The sequence below is a fragment of the Danio rerio genome, chromosome 10 (assembly GCF_052040795.2).
Source record: "Danio rerio strain M-AB ecotype USA chromosome 10, GRCz13ab, whole genome shotgun sequence".
NCBI classification, from domain to species: Eukaryota; Metazoa; Chordata; class Actinopteri; order Cypriniformes; family Danionidae; genus Danio; species Danio rerio.
This window is the reverse complement of record NC_141030.1, coordinates 33163856-33177500: the sequence shown is the minus strand read 5'-3', so window position 1 is coordinate 33177500 and position 13645 is coordinate 33163856. Positions and strand designations below refer to the sequence as shown.

Here is a 13645-nt window from a genome sequence, read left to right as displayed (position 1 = left end):
ATCGATACATATCGGTTAATCTTCCCATCCCTAATATATATATATATATATATATATATATATATATATAGCACCGGCAAGAGCTTTCATTTGTAAATAACTTTTGTACAGTAGAATAAAAACCAAAGTGATGCATATGTGCATAAATACAGATTCTACACTTTCGAACTAAGCCACTTACGGGGGTCTGGTGCAATGCTAGCCCTTTAAATCTTAAAGCGAAAGTCGATGACGTCACGGACCTGGTACCGGGTCTGCAAAGTTTAGCTATTAAAATGCATTTCGCGTGAATCGCTCGAGTTGGAAAATTTGAACTTTAAGTTGGAAAATCTGTAATTTTTGCTCCGCATCAACCAATCAGGACCTTTCTCTAGTAGGGGTTTGCTTATGATGTAGCGCCTGTTGTTGTTAGGGGGCAATCCCTCTGCCGACACCAGACAAGAGTTGATCAAACTGGGCTCGGCTCAGTTGGAAGCAGCGCTGCAAGCCTCCATCATCCAAGTTAAGTTTCTGGAGGAGTTGATGAACTCAAAGAACTGGGTGCTCCTCTGAAAGGATTTAGTGGACTCAGACATAGCTCCAAACGGATCATACATAAAAAGCTTTTCTCTAAATAAAATCTATGTTAGCCATTTAGAAACGAAGCTAGACTCACTGAGCAGACAGAAGCCCTGGACATGATGCGAATCAGTCTCTATTGGGAAGTAAATTTTACACGCGAATGAAGCAGGTTAGACTGCGCGAATAAAGTGAGTAAACTCAAAATGTTCACACGTCTATATACGTGCGAATAGTGCGATTTATCAGCACATGCTGCATTTGGTGTGAACACAGCATAAGATATCAAATACTGAAAATCCAGATGTGGTTGCATTTTTTTTTCTACATTTACCAACCCAGGCTTTTTCTGATTACATACTTCTATATTTCTGGAGAGAGCAAAATACATCCCAGGAGCTACGTTTTTTTGCAGGTTTGTTTTTGCAAATCCGCCAGAGGCTGCTGTATATGCTTTTTGAGATCTCAGTTTCTCTCGCGAGTGCCATTCATGTCTGCACTTCTCACGTAAATCCACCAGAGGCCACTGTTGACTAACTCACTGACTGACTGACCAACCAATCAATACCCCCACCCTCCACCTTCCCGAAACCCAACCGCAGTGTTTTGAAAAGCAATCCAGAAAAAGAAAAGCCCTCAAGCTTTCTGGAACCATTCTTCACCAGATATGAACTCCATCAGTGGGAAATCTGTCCACATGCAGGTAAGTGGTTAGCTGGTTAGCGTGAAAAAGCGCAACGTCATACCGCCCAGTAGCGTCCATTTTTAAGACGAAAAGCAGCCATACTTAGCTTTGGCTACATAATTTGCAATCTCCAGAAATGTATATAGGGCTACGTTTTAAGAATCAGCCTATGCTGACATTTATATAATTCCATGTCATAATAAATGTCTAGTAATCACTATCTGCACTTCAACAAGTAAATGTAAGATTTGACCTCCTGCGCAACGCAACTATTAAGCATTTTGATGCACCAAAGAATTTAATCGACCAGCAAACGCTCATGCAACACATCACAGAGCATTACTTCTGCCTCCTTCTGCAAGTGTTAACAGGAAACAGATGGAAAGTGCGAGTCTAAGAGCCTTAAATGAAATGCTTCTTTTTAAATTGCCTTTGATCCATCAGAAACGGAGCGGCAGAAGGTATACTTTTATTTGGTGCATGCTGAAATATCAACATCAAATTAGACGCAATTTTGCGGATGGCAGTTCCATCAAGGTTTTGTAAAGGAGGGCTCGGGATCTGCCCCTTCCAGGAAATCTCCCACCGCCTGCCATATGCATTTACCCTCTAATAGCAAATCAATTTCTCTGGAGGCCTCATTGTGTAATGGATTCTGCCTGAGACGCAACCTCCATTGCCCTCCCTTCCAGTTTTTCCACTGTCTTCTTCTTTCTACTGCCTCTCTCTCCTTCTTGGTTTCCAGCCTGTGGTGGGTAATTTGGGGTGTTAATTGCAGTGTGTTATTGGGCCCTGTCAGGTTTGAAAGGAGGCAATGGGAAGCCACTTTAAGATGCCAACTTTCATACGCACAAGGAGCTCTCCATGGTGCTGCAATGCTACTATCTTGTACTTTACACAAATGATATGTCTCAAAGGGATCAGCAGCACTCTTTCTCTCCCGGCCAGTGACTGAGCCACATTAAAGTGCACTAAAACTGAGTTATATCACCAATGCACCAGCAATCACCTGAACCACGGGGAAGACTCGTGCGCTCGATTGCAACTACCGATGACTTGCTGTTAAAAGCGACGGAGAGGTAGTTTTAAGTGCATTGTACTCTATTCAGGAAACACATTTCCTCCTTTAACAGGTGAAAAGATGGAGCTAAACTTGAGTTTCCAGGTGCACTCTGGGAGATTAAAGGCGGCCGGCGATTTAGACACTCTGACAGAAATCAGGAGGTGTAACAGCAGACCGGCACACAGTAGCGGGGAATGAGGAAGATAAGAGCTCTCGAGGCAGATAAATACAGAAGGCTGAGGACAGGAAGAGATTAGGCCCATGGTAGACCTACAGTCCAGTTATTTTTCACCAGAACAGTGCAATGTGATGAGGGTAAATGGTTACGCGGCAGAAGAATTCAGCTGATAGTACTGTTTTGCTAAATATAGTTACATTTAAGGTCTTTGCGCAGTGAAGTCTGAAGTTTTATGCATTCTTTTCGTATTCATATTCATACTCATATCACAATTCTTGCACACAGAGTTTGATGCATATTAATTAATCTGTTGCAAAATAATTTGAAAAACAATATAAATGTCTTCGAGTTGTGAAGATGATTTTGTTGCTTCTCCCTGCTTAACAAAGGGGGAAAAAAAAGAGGAAATATTTGGTCCACCCTTAAATTGGAGAGTTTCACCTCCTTATCGAAGAGCTGTGGGATTATCTCGACCCATTCAAAGTTTACTTCAGGATGTCCATGACTCAGTTTGATACTTTGCTAGCAATACTGGAACTGCATATTAAAAAGACCATCACCAATTTCCATGAACCAACTGTTCCCGAAATAGAGACCGGCAGTTTGTCTGAGGTACGGACACCCACACACACAGCCACACCAAATCCCATAAACTATGGCTTACAAACATATAAACCACAGAACATTTGTATTATATTTTCAGTGTTTGGCAGTAGCGTTGCTAGTAGCGTTTTGGTGCATTACTGCCACCTCTGGTGATTTTATACAGTCATTGGGTGAAACTTTCTTAATGTAAAGATTACTGAGGGAGAGGAGTTATTTCTGATGTAGGATTCCTTGTGACCATAGCTCAAGAAGTTATATATAGTTTTATATATATATATAGGGCTTTACATTAATTTTTTTGATCACCAGCCACAGTGGCTAGTAGTTTTACAATGTTACTAGCCACTATACATTTTCAATAGCCACAATTTTGTTTTTTGGGAAAATATTTTTCTATGCATAAATATGACTTTGACATGTTAAAATTAGTTGATTTAGATTTTGTGTTATGTCCACATGCCTTCTCATTTATTTCACGTTTTGTGTGTCGTGTATGAGCAAATGGGTCATGGTTTCAGAACTCAAAATTAAGGATTTACCAAATTTATCTCTGATCACACCATACAAAAATTATTTATTAGCCACAAATTTTAAATGTGTCAAACAAGCTAAATACAGTATAGCTGTATAATGCTTATTCCAAAATATTTCGCTTTACTATAAATTACTATAGTATTTTAAATGTGCAACACCTTATTGATTTTTTTGTTTTAGCTGTTATATACTATAATGTGTTTCTGTTTAGAACAGCAAATATTTTACAGTAAATAACTGGACTGAACTATTGTGCCTCATAAGTTTCATTGACAGTTTTATTGATGACTAACATATGATTGAGTTGGATTTAAAATGCTTCGATTTAAAAATTAAAATTGTAAAAATAGCTTAGATGTAGCTAAGCTACTTTTGCCATATAGCTTTTAGCTTAGCTTGCTACATTTCCCAGGGGGTAGCTTTTAATGTAGTTAAGCTACATTTTTTAGAGTAGCCAATGGCTTAGCTCAATACATTTTTCAAGTAGCTTGCCCAACACTGTATATTTTATTATATTATATGCTGTGTCTTTATTTTGTACTTTGCTTATCATAAAGGGCTTTGTTTTATCCAAAACAATCATTTTGGATTTTGGCTTTCGGTTGTATAGTGACTCTGAATTGTCAAAACACCTCTCAAAAACCTTTTTTGGATGCGAAAAACAAAAAATTTTACCTGATTCGAATTTTGCGTCAACACAATTGATAACATGACGTCACATTTTTTTTTTTTTAATGTGGCAATTAACAACAGTTCAATTAAGATTCAATATGCAATATTTCAATATTCAGTCAATATAGTAGAGCTGCATGGTTAAAAGATTGTGATTGCTATTCAAGTCCATGTGCAATCTTAATTCTAAATGATTGCAATCTGTGTGTTTATTAAACCATTGATAATCACAGTTGTATATTTAAACCCAGTTCATCTTGATTTGTTAAAATAGCTTCAGTCTTTAGTCTATTTAAGCAGTATTACATTGAAACATTTAAAAGGTATTCAGAATGACTGCCTTGGTAGTTTTAGTGTTAATCCTAACAATGGTTTACATACAGAAGAACTTAAAAATTCTCCTACATGATGTAAAAAGCAAGTGTGTAAGCATTATGGCTTCCTGTAAAACTTAATATTCAGAGAAGAATGATGGTGGACAAAACTGCTTCTGATTGTAGGCACTGCTGCATGAAGAAGGCCATTTGAAAGTGGCAATAGATCAAATACGGCCACACATCTGAAGTGACTTCGCCCTGGTGTGCAAATGACAGGATCAATAATTGATTTTTCTTTTAATAAATGTAATTAAAATAGCCTGAACCAATTTATTATTTCACTGTCAATAAAGTACACTTAGTATATATTAATTTTGTTTATGCAGTTTATATTATACACACTATTCACGACTGTTTCGAATGTCCTTCAGAAGAAAAACACTTTTTTGGGGGGTTTCAAGTTTTCGGCTCGGTAAACAAACTGTGACAGGCACAGTTTGGGTCATGAATACTCATAAATATTACATTATTATTTATAAATTCACAAATTATTTTATTATTTACTTAAAAAAGAAAGCATTTCAAAGGTACAAACAATAGGTAATAGGGATGCCACAATACTTAATATAATATTGAATCATTCACTGACCGCTACGCAGGGCTAGAGTGGGATTCCTTTTCAGCCCTGGAGTTTCAAGCTTTAGACCAGCCCACCTCAGTTCACGACTGACTATTTTAAAATAACGTAATTTCTAATTCAGTTTCTAATGACACTATCACGTCTTTTTCAAGGAAACAGCTGCTTTAGATCTTTAAATGTTTTTCATAAATATGAGAACATTAAATGGTAGCTAAATCTCCAACACTATTCTTTAAAACATCACAATGTCCTTTCCTGCAACATCTGAATATATATTCTGTGCAAAATTCTTAATAGATATCCAGTCCTTTGTAATGGTGGTCAGACAAAAATTTAAAATAAAATATGTACACCTACATAAGTAATCCAAACAGTATTATATGTCTTTACACTAAAAAAAAAAAAAAATGCAAAAATTACTCAGGTGAGGTTCGAACTCAGATTGGCGGTGTCGTAACCCAACATGCTGACCACTGGACCATAATAGCGCTGTTATGGCGGTATATTTGGGAAAAAAAGTATTGCACAGTTATCTGCAAGACTTTTAACCACAGTATTACTTTCTATTGAGGTCTTAATCTAATCAAGTTATGTCAGATTTATTAATGAAGAGAATAATCTGATTTTCGTTAAGCAGGTGTAATATTCATTAATATTAATTATTCTAATTCCTATATTCACCAAAAATGCCGCTGTTTGGGGTGGAATGATAGTTACGTCATTAACCTGCAGGCAGCATTTTGGTCACGGGGCTGCGAAAAAAAATTAATAAATGAAAAAAAATTAATAAATGAAAAAAAATGTAACTGCTGAGAGTGCAAGCTCCTAGGGACACCGGCCCTCGCGGCCAAAAGACAGACCGGCCCACCGGGAATTCTCCCAGTCTGCCCGATTAGCCAATCCGGGCCTGCGCCTGCGGATTAATATGCATATGTCTTTTTTTTTTTTCAATGTTTGAATGTATGCATGCGCAACGGCCAATCAGTGAGTGCTAACATTATGGACGCTTTCAAATGAACCAATTGGAATTTGTGCTCTGCATCAAACCAATCTAAATGCACAAGCACAGTACTGAGACCTGAACACACCACCATAAACACAAACTCAAAGCAGTGTAAACTTAGTTTGAGTGCTAAATGTCAAGTCATTCACCCTGTCATTATTACCCTACTTTTGACAGAGGGCAAGCACACTTGGGGCCACAAAACACATACTGTACACCGCTATACTGGTTTTAACTTAACTCATTTAAGCTTTTCTTATTTAAACATTGAGAATAAAAAAAAAAAAACACGTGCTCCAGATTTGAGAAGTGCACTCATTTGAACCAGTGAATGAAAGTTACGACTTGTAAACCAAGCCTTGCTTCTGAATGGACAATTATGTCTATGTCAATATATGTCAATTATGTCAGCCTGATTTGATGTGTGTTCAGTCGGTTGTGCCTTGGAACATAAACATTCGAGAATTGACGTGTCGTCTGTAACTTTCTCAGTGTGCTGTGCTCTATTGTCTTAAAGTAAAAACATCTCATTTCTTTTTTATAAATGTTGCAACTTGTTGCTCTGCAAGACACCCTAGCTCAAGTTACTCAGAAGTATATAAGAGAAAGAGATAGGGGTCTGAGCACAGTGTCTATCCCAGCCTCAGAACACTCCCCTCACTCCAATTTAAATAGGGATTAGTTTTAAAGGTGTGGAGTCGGGGTGGTGGAGGGATGCTGAAATCTAGAGATCAGAGGAGGTTGGACATGTTAGTTTATAGAGGTTTGGTATTAAGCTGATTGGATAATAGAATGATTGTGAAATATGGAAAAGCCTGGTCCTGGTCCAGCCTTTAAACTCTGTTTTGAGGTTTGCGCTTTGAGGTTTGTTACAGGCTAACTCACCATTGTGAACAGTATGCCAAAGCTGAGTGGCCTTCTTTGAATGTAAGAAGGTGCACCTACTGGATTATTCTGGTCTACAAGGCCCTTCTTGGTCTGGTGCCTTAATACCCATGTTCCCTTCTCCATAGGTCAAAAAGCCATACCTCATGTTCAAGTGAAATTTAGCAATTGTCTGTTCCCAGGGTTCGAACTGAAATTATATATATATATATATATATATATATATATATATATATATATATATATATATATATATATATATATATATATATATATATATATATACAGTAGAGCTGCATAATATTGGTAAAACCTGACACTGTGATATTTAGTTTTTCTGTGATATATAGTGATATGAATACAAATTCATCAGATGGTTTAAATAGCTCTATTTGGAAAGAAATCATTTATTTGGATCGACTGGGGTGATCTTCGAAGGGTGTGAATCATGTATAAAAAAATAATAAACAAACTGCAAGCAAAAATAATTACCATAGAGCAACAAAAAAAGCAAAACAAACAGTGCTTAATAGATGTTTAAACAGTAATCAGATACAGAAATTGAATAATAAAATGTAAAATAACACTGAGAATCTTCATTGTATTAGTTCAGCAAAATAATTCCTCATTAAAGTTACAAATGTACTTCTTTTGAATGCTTTAAACTATATTGAAATGCCTGAGACACATGCAAATGATAATCATTTACTCTGTTATGGTTATACTTTGCATTGACTCCACAAATCTCATGTATTCTTAACTGTTGTGCTGAATTATTATAATCCCAACTGAACATTGCATATCCTGCGATGTGACAATTGCAGACACAAACATTGCGATATCAATGTTGAAACAGCATATTGTGCAGCCCTAATATACAGTATACAGTGTTATAATTGATTATAATATTTAGTCTATACCTAAAAACTACAGCTAGATACCTGAAGAGACTTGAAATTCACTATTTATTTGAATAGTATCTTTATTATATCACATTAATTTGTGCTTTTGCTAGTAGATTAATTTTGTTTCTTGATAGAATCCTGTTATTTTTTACTAAACAAATAATATATCGAACTGTACTGAAACTGTAATCTGAAATGTGTAATACAAACTGAATTGTGAGCAAGTTGTAGATCATTTTGAGGGATGTAAACAATAACGATGGTCTTAATGTATTTCATGATTTACATTTTTAATTTCCATAGCTTCCAAGAATCAAAAAAAGTAAAAATATTGATAAATAATCCTATGACAGATGTTTTAACATGAAGTTATCACTGAATTGCCTCTTGTTACAGTTATGCAATACTTTAACATCAGACAGGAAATTTTCAGGGGCCAATGACATTATAACATTGAAACGGTCTGTACCATTTCTCAACTAATCGGTGACTTGTGTTTGTGTTGAAATACTGTCCATATAACCACTATTCATTAAGCCCACTGTCATTCTGCCTTTCATACAATTTATTTATTTATTTAATTTATACTGTGGTCAGGATAAACAAACCGGACGTAAAAATATCTGGACGAACTCTGCCATTTCAAGAAGTCATTACAGTCCAGCCCCGATGTGAACAACAAACAGACATGTGGCCTTTATCCTAAAAGAAACAAGCTTCTCAGACTCTTATTTTTATGTCCAATATGACGAAACTCTGTGCAGACATATAATGAGCTGAGCAAAAAACAACAACAACATAAACATGTGCTGTGCGTCGGGTCCCAGAGGTCTCCGAAACCCTGTCAGTAAAAACCCACTTCACATTCTCGCTGTGGTTTAGCGCTAGCAGTGCAGCATAACCCTGTTAGAGCTACTTACACTCATTAGAGATACAGGGTGAAGGTCACGAACACACAAACACACGCGCGCACACAATAACAAGGTCAGACTCAAGCGTGGGTCTGATTATTAAAAACATTTCAGTCGGGCGCATCTGTTACCAGGCAACTGCCAGGATGTGACTGCATTCATGGGTTTAAAAACGAAGACAGACTTTAAGATGGGAGGACACAATAACCTGTGTTCTGTCCATAAAACATCAGCGCTGAGACTAACGCTAATGACTGTAGTCGCACGATTCAAAATATTCTCCTTTCATCAGTCTTTTGGGCCAAGCGGATATTGCATCATCATTTTTTTGCTTAAAGGATGCATTTCAAACAGCCTGCGAGGGCTGATCGGGATGCCTAGATATGGGCTCTTTTATAATCCCCAGTCTCCTTAATCTGCAATTAAGGAGACAGTTTAGTATTCATATCACTGTGTTTGCTTTGGATAGGAATGACCTTCCTTAGCATCTGTGAGAGAGAGAGAGAGAGAGAGAAAGAGAGAGAAAGAAAGAGAGCTAAAGAACAACAAGATGCTTTTGCTTTGAGAAAACACTGCAGCTTGGCTCTGGCTAAACGTGTAGATTTTTGACAAGCATTAGAGTTAGAACAAGATTTTTTCAAAGCTTAAAATGGCAAATTTAGGGCAGCGTGGGAACATGTGAGACAGAGTTTTAAGGTATTTGCTCAGGGTTAACCATGGCATGCTTCTGAGGTTTTCACCACAGTGTCAGCCAATTATTGAAAAAGCTCCGCAAAATTTGAACAGGAAAAACCATTTTTGCCAAATTAATCTGTGAACGTAGGCAAGTAAAATCTTATATTGTTGTGACTACAGTCTTCTAGGCTAAAAGATGAAACCATTTTGAATGATAACACACACACACAGTGATCGATGAGGAAAACACGACACAGTGGGGTAAGTTGTAACGATGTTACAAATAAGCCACGCACTGTGGGACACCAATTAAACTAACAAAACAATATTTGGATTTTGAGAATAATGTTGGGAACTTTTTATATAGCAAATACTTTTTTAATTGAAAAAAAAAAAAATTTAAATTGGAAATAATGAAAATAAACGCATCGTATAAAAATGGATTATAACGCAAATAAATCTTATAAATAAATAAACATGCAGTGCTATGTAGAATAAAAAAAAATTGTTAAGTACTGAGGAAATATACTATTTAAAGCAAACTGGATTTCAATTAATTTCATTAATGTGAAATCTGCCTTTTTAAGAATGTTTTACAACTAACCCTCTGTCTGAAACTTGCCCAACAGATGGGGTAAATAGCAACATTCTTACTCCTGGCACTTTTGGCAATATTGTACATAAACCATAGCTCCAGCGATAATACTTCCAGTGCTCATTTGTAGGAGAGGCTTGTGTTTTGTTAGTAAAAAAAAAAAATATATATATACAGTTAAAGTCAGAATTATTAGCCCCCTTTGGTTTTTCTTTTTCCTTTTTAACATATTTTTCAAATGATGTTTAACAGAACAGTTTACTGTAATTTTCACAGTATGTCTGATAATATTTTTTTCGTCTGGAGAAAGCCTTATTTGTTTTATTTCGGCTAGAATAAAAGCAGTTTTTAATAAAAAATAAATAAATAAATCTGATTTAGTTTGTTTAGTTTATTATTATGTTTGTATTGTTTGGATTTTTACCAAAATCTGGTTTAATTCCATGTCAACAGCTCCTTTAGAAATATTATTCCCAGAAAGAAAAAAAAATGACATGTTCAATACTTATTTTCCTCACTGTACATTTAGGGCACAATGAATGAATGAATGAATGAATGAATGAATGAATGAATGAATGGATGAATGAATGAATGAATGAATGAATGAATGAATGAATGAATGAATGAATGAATGAATGAATGAATGAATGAATGAATGAATCAATCAATCAATCAAAATAAAATGGTGCAGAAAGCTCCTTGAATGCACAGGAATGAAACATGGAAGAGAGAACATTTTACATGAGAATTAGTTTTACATGATTTAATTGAACAATGACATGATTTCCCCCAAGTTGGCAGCTAAACCAATCAGAATATTTCAATATGAAATTGCAGAGATACTTTACACATATTAATAGCAGCAACAGATTTTATAATTAAAGTTATATAATGAAAGAATAAAACAACCAAAAAGAGAAACAGATGTTTAACACATGCGAGACTCCCTTCTGGCTGTTCTAAAGCTCTGGAAAGCTCTCCGTTCTCGCATGTAATGGATGAATTCAACAGATGTTCAGATTGCTTATAAGTCAGCAACTGCAGGTCTGTAAAACGAACACTTTAAGGATCATTCTGAATCACTCTCTTAACTATTTCCGCCACCACTGAGGAGATTTGTCTTCATTTATGACAGAAATTATTTGTCAGACAAGATGTTTCTGCAATTTGTTATCCCTGCAAAACTTTTGGTTGAGGATATTTTTCTTTATTGATTACTTATTTCATTGTGTAGTCTATATAATACAACATTTACCAGTTTGATAGACATTATAGATGTGTGATTGTCAGTGCATGCAAGAGCAGTGCATGTCAAGGACTCTAATTTTGAGCAGGTGCAAAATTTCTTAAATCTTTTATTGTATTTCAATGAAACGTGAAAGTCATGAATGTGATTTCAAGGACAGTGACACTAAGGTGAAGCACTTTTCTCAAATTTAAAATTCTTTCAACTAATTCTTTCTACTGAGAATTCTTTCTTTTTCTATCAACTTCTGGCTCTACTAAAGTGTGATTCAAATAATAATAATAATAATAATAATAATAATAATAATAATAATAATAATAATAATAATAATAATAATAATAATAATAATAAACCAATGGTAACACTTTAGCATTGTGCTAAACATATCAAGTAAGTCTGTATCAACTATCAACATATCAACTAACATCAAGTAAGTCTGAATAATCTTGTAAAGCATTTATTAATCATAGTTCAACATTAACTAATGCATTATTAAAATCTACAATTGTGCATGTTAGCATTAATGCACCGAGTAAACAAGAACAAACTTGAATAAAATTATTATACATATATTTGCCATTATACATGCACCTAAACGGCTGGAATAAACACCTCATATGTGCAACACAATTGGCCTCTAATTATCTATTCATAAACAGAAATGACCCAAAATCAATAAAAAAAAAACCCAACTGAGACAGACTATTTGCTGTCCACTCTCTATTTAAAACCATAGCTGGGCCCTGCACTCTCCAAACACACTCTCAAATCTTTCATCTCAGAGAGTACGTCAAGTGTATATGCTTCGGAAACATCACGACTCCTGAAACCCCTTCAAAACCCAGAGTCTATGAACAGACTAATGAGTTATTTCATTATTTATTTATTTTTAAATATAAGACCCCAAAGCCAATATCATTAAGCTCATGCTTCAGGGAAGGCATAAGCGCTTTAGTTAAAGTGATGTGACAAAAAATGAGAAGCCATGAAAACAATTAGTATGCTAATGGAACAGACTCAAACTCCTTAACTTCATGTTGCATGTGCTGGGGAAAAAAATAATGCCTGTCTAGGGTAACTGCAGTAAAACAGCATCGCTCAGAGTGAATATTAACAGAGACACGAGTGGACATCGCTGGAGTTGCTAAGGTGATCTGAGTGGGTGTTTAATGTGTTGCCATGTGGCTGCTAGGGCGTTCTGCAGGCTTATTTGCATAATGATGGCCACTATGTTAAGACTATGTTAAACCAGAGTATGTCTTGAGAGCTAGTCTAGCAGTTAGCTATAAGCGTTACCAATATTACTTTTAAGTATTCAAATTAGGCCAGTCTACCTTTTTATATTACTGGCTTTAAAAAGAAGTTATGCCTACTTTTAAATAAAAATACAACTAAAAGAGAGACTATAAGAGACTAACTGAGCCCTGCACTCTCCAAACCCTTCCTCAAATCTGTCTTCTCAGAGAGTATGCCAAGTGTATATGCTTCAGAAACATTACGACAACTTGGAACTTGGCACAAATGCATTTAAAAAGTCATAGTTTTAATCTGAATTTTGTAGGATTTGTTTGTTTGTATATTTGGGGAAGGTGGTATTTTGGTGCCAATCTATAGTAGTTAATCTGCAATTTGAACAGATATCACGTCACGTCTTTAAAATTCTTAGGTGTGTCCATTTTGCCTAGATAAACTGAATTTGGCATCATACATGCAGCTGAAGTCAGAATTATAAGCCCCCCTGCTTGATTTTTTTTCTTTTTTTAAATATTTACCAAATTATGTCAAACAAACCAAAGAACTTTTCACAGTATGTCTGATAATATTTTTTCTTCTGGAGAAAGTCTTATTTGTTTTATTTAGGCTAGAATAAAAGCAGTTTTTAATAAAAAAAAAAAAAAACATTTTTGGGACAAATTATTAGCCACTTTAAGCTATTTTTTTTTTCGATAGGTTACAGAACAAACCATCGTTATACAATAGCTTGCCTAATTACGCTAACCTGCCTAGTTAAGCTAATTAACCGAATTAAGCTTTTTAATGTCACTTTAAGCTGTATTGGAGTGTCCTGAAAAATATATAGTAAAATATTATTTACTGCCATCATGACAAAGATAAAACAAATCAGTTACTAGAAATGATTATAAATGGATTATAAAACATGAACTAATCTTA

The 13645-nt window shown here is 35.3% G+C and overlaps 1 protein-coding gene and 1 long non-coding RNA gene across 5 annotated transcripts in view; both read right to left on the bottom strand.

Moving 5' to 3' along the window:
• The window catches only part of LOC147842117 (uncharacterized), a 7833-nt gene extending 3746 nt beyond the window's left edge, over positions 1-4087 (bottom strand). Inside the window, exon 1 of the long non-coding RNA XR_015501277.1 lies at positions 9-4087. This is a non-coding gene — a long non-coding RNA (uncharacterized LOC147842117). The remainder of the gene's footprint in view (positions 1-8) is intronic.
• The window catches only part of dlg2 (discs, large homolog 2 (Drosophila)), a gene marked incomplete at its 5' end in the record, with an annotated part of 395575 nt that overhangs the window by 252623 nt on the left and 129307 nt on the right, over positions 1-13645 (bottom strand).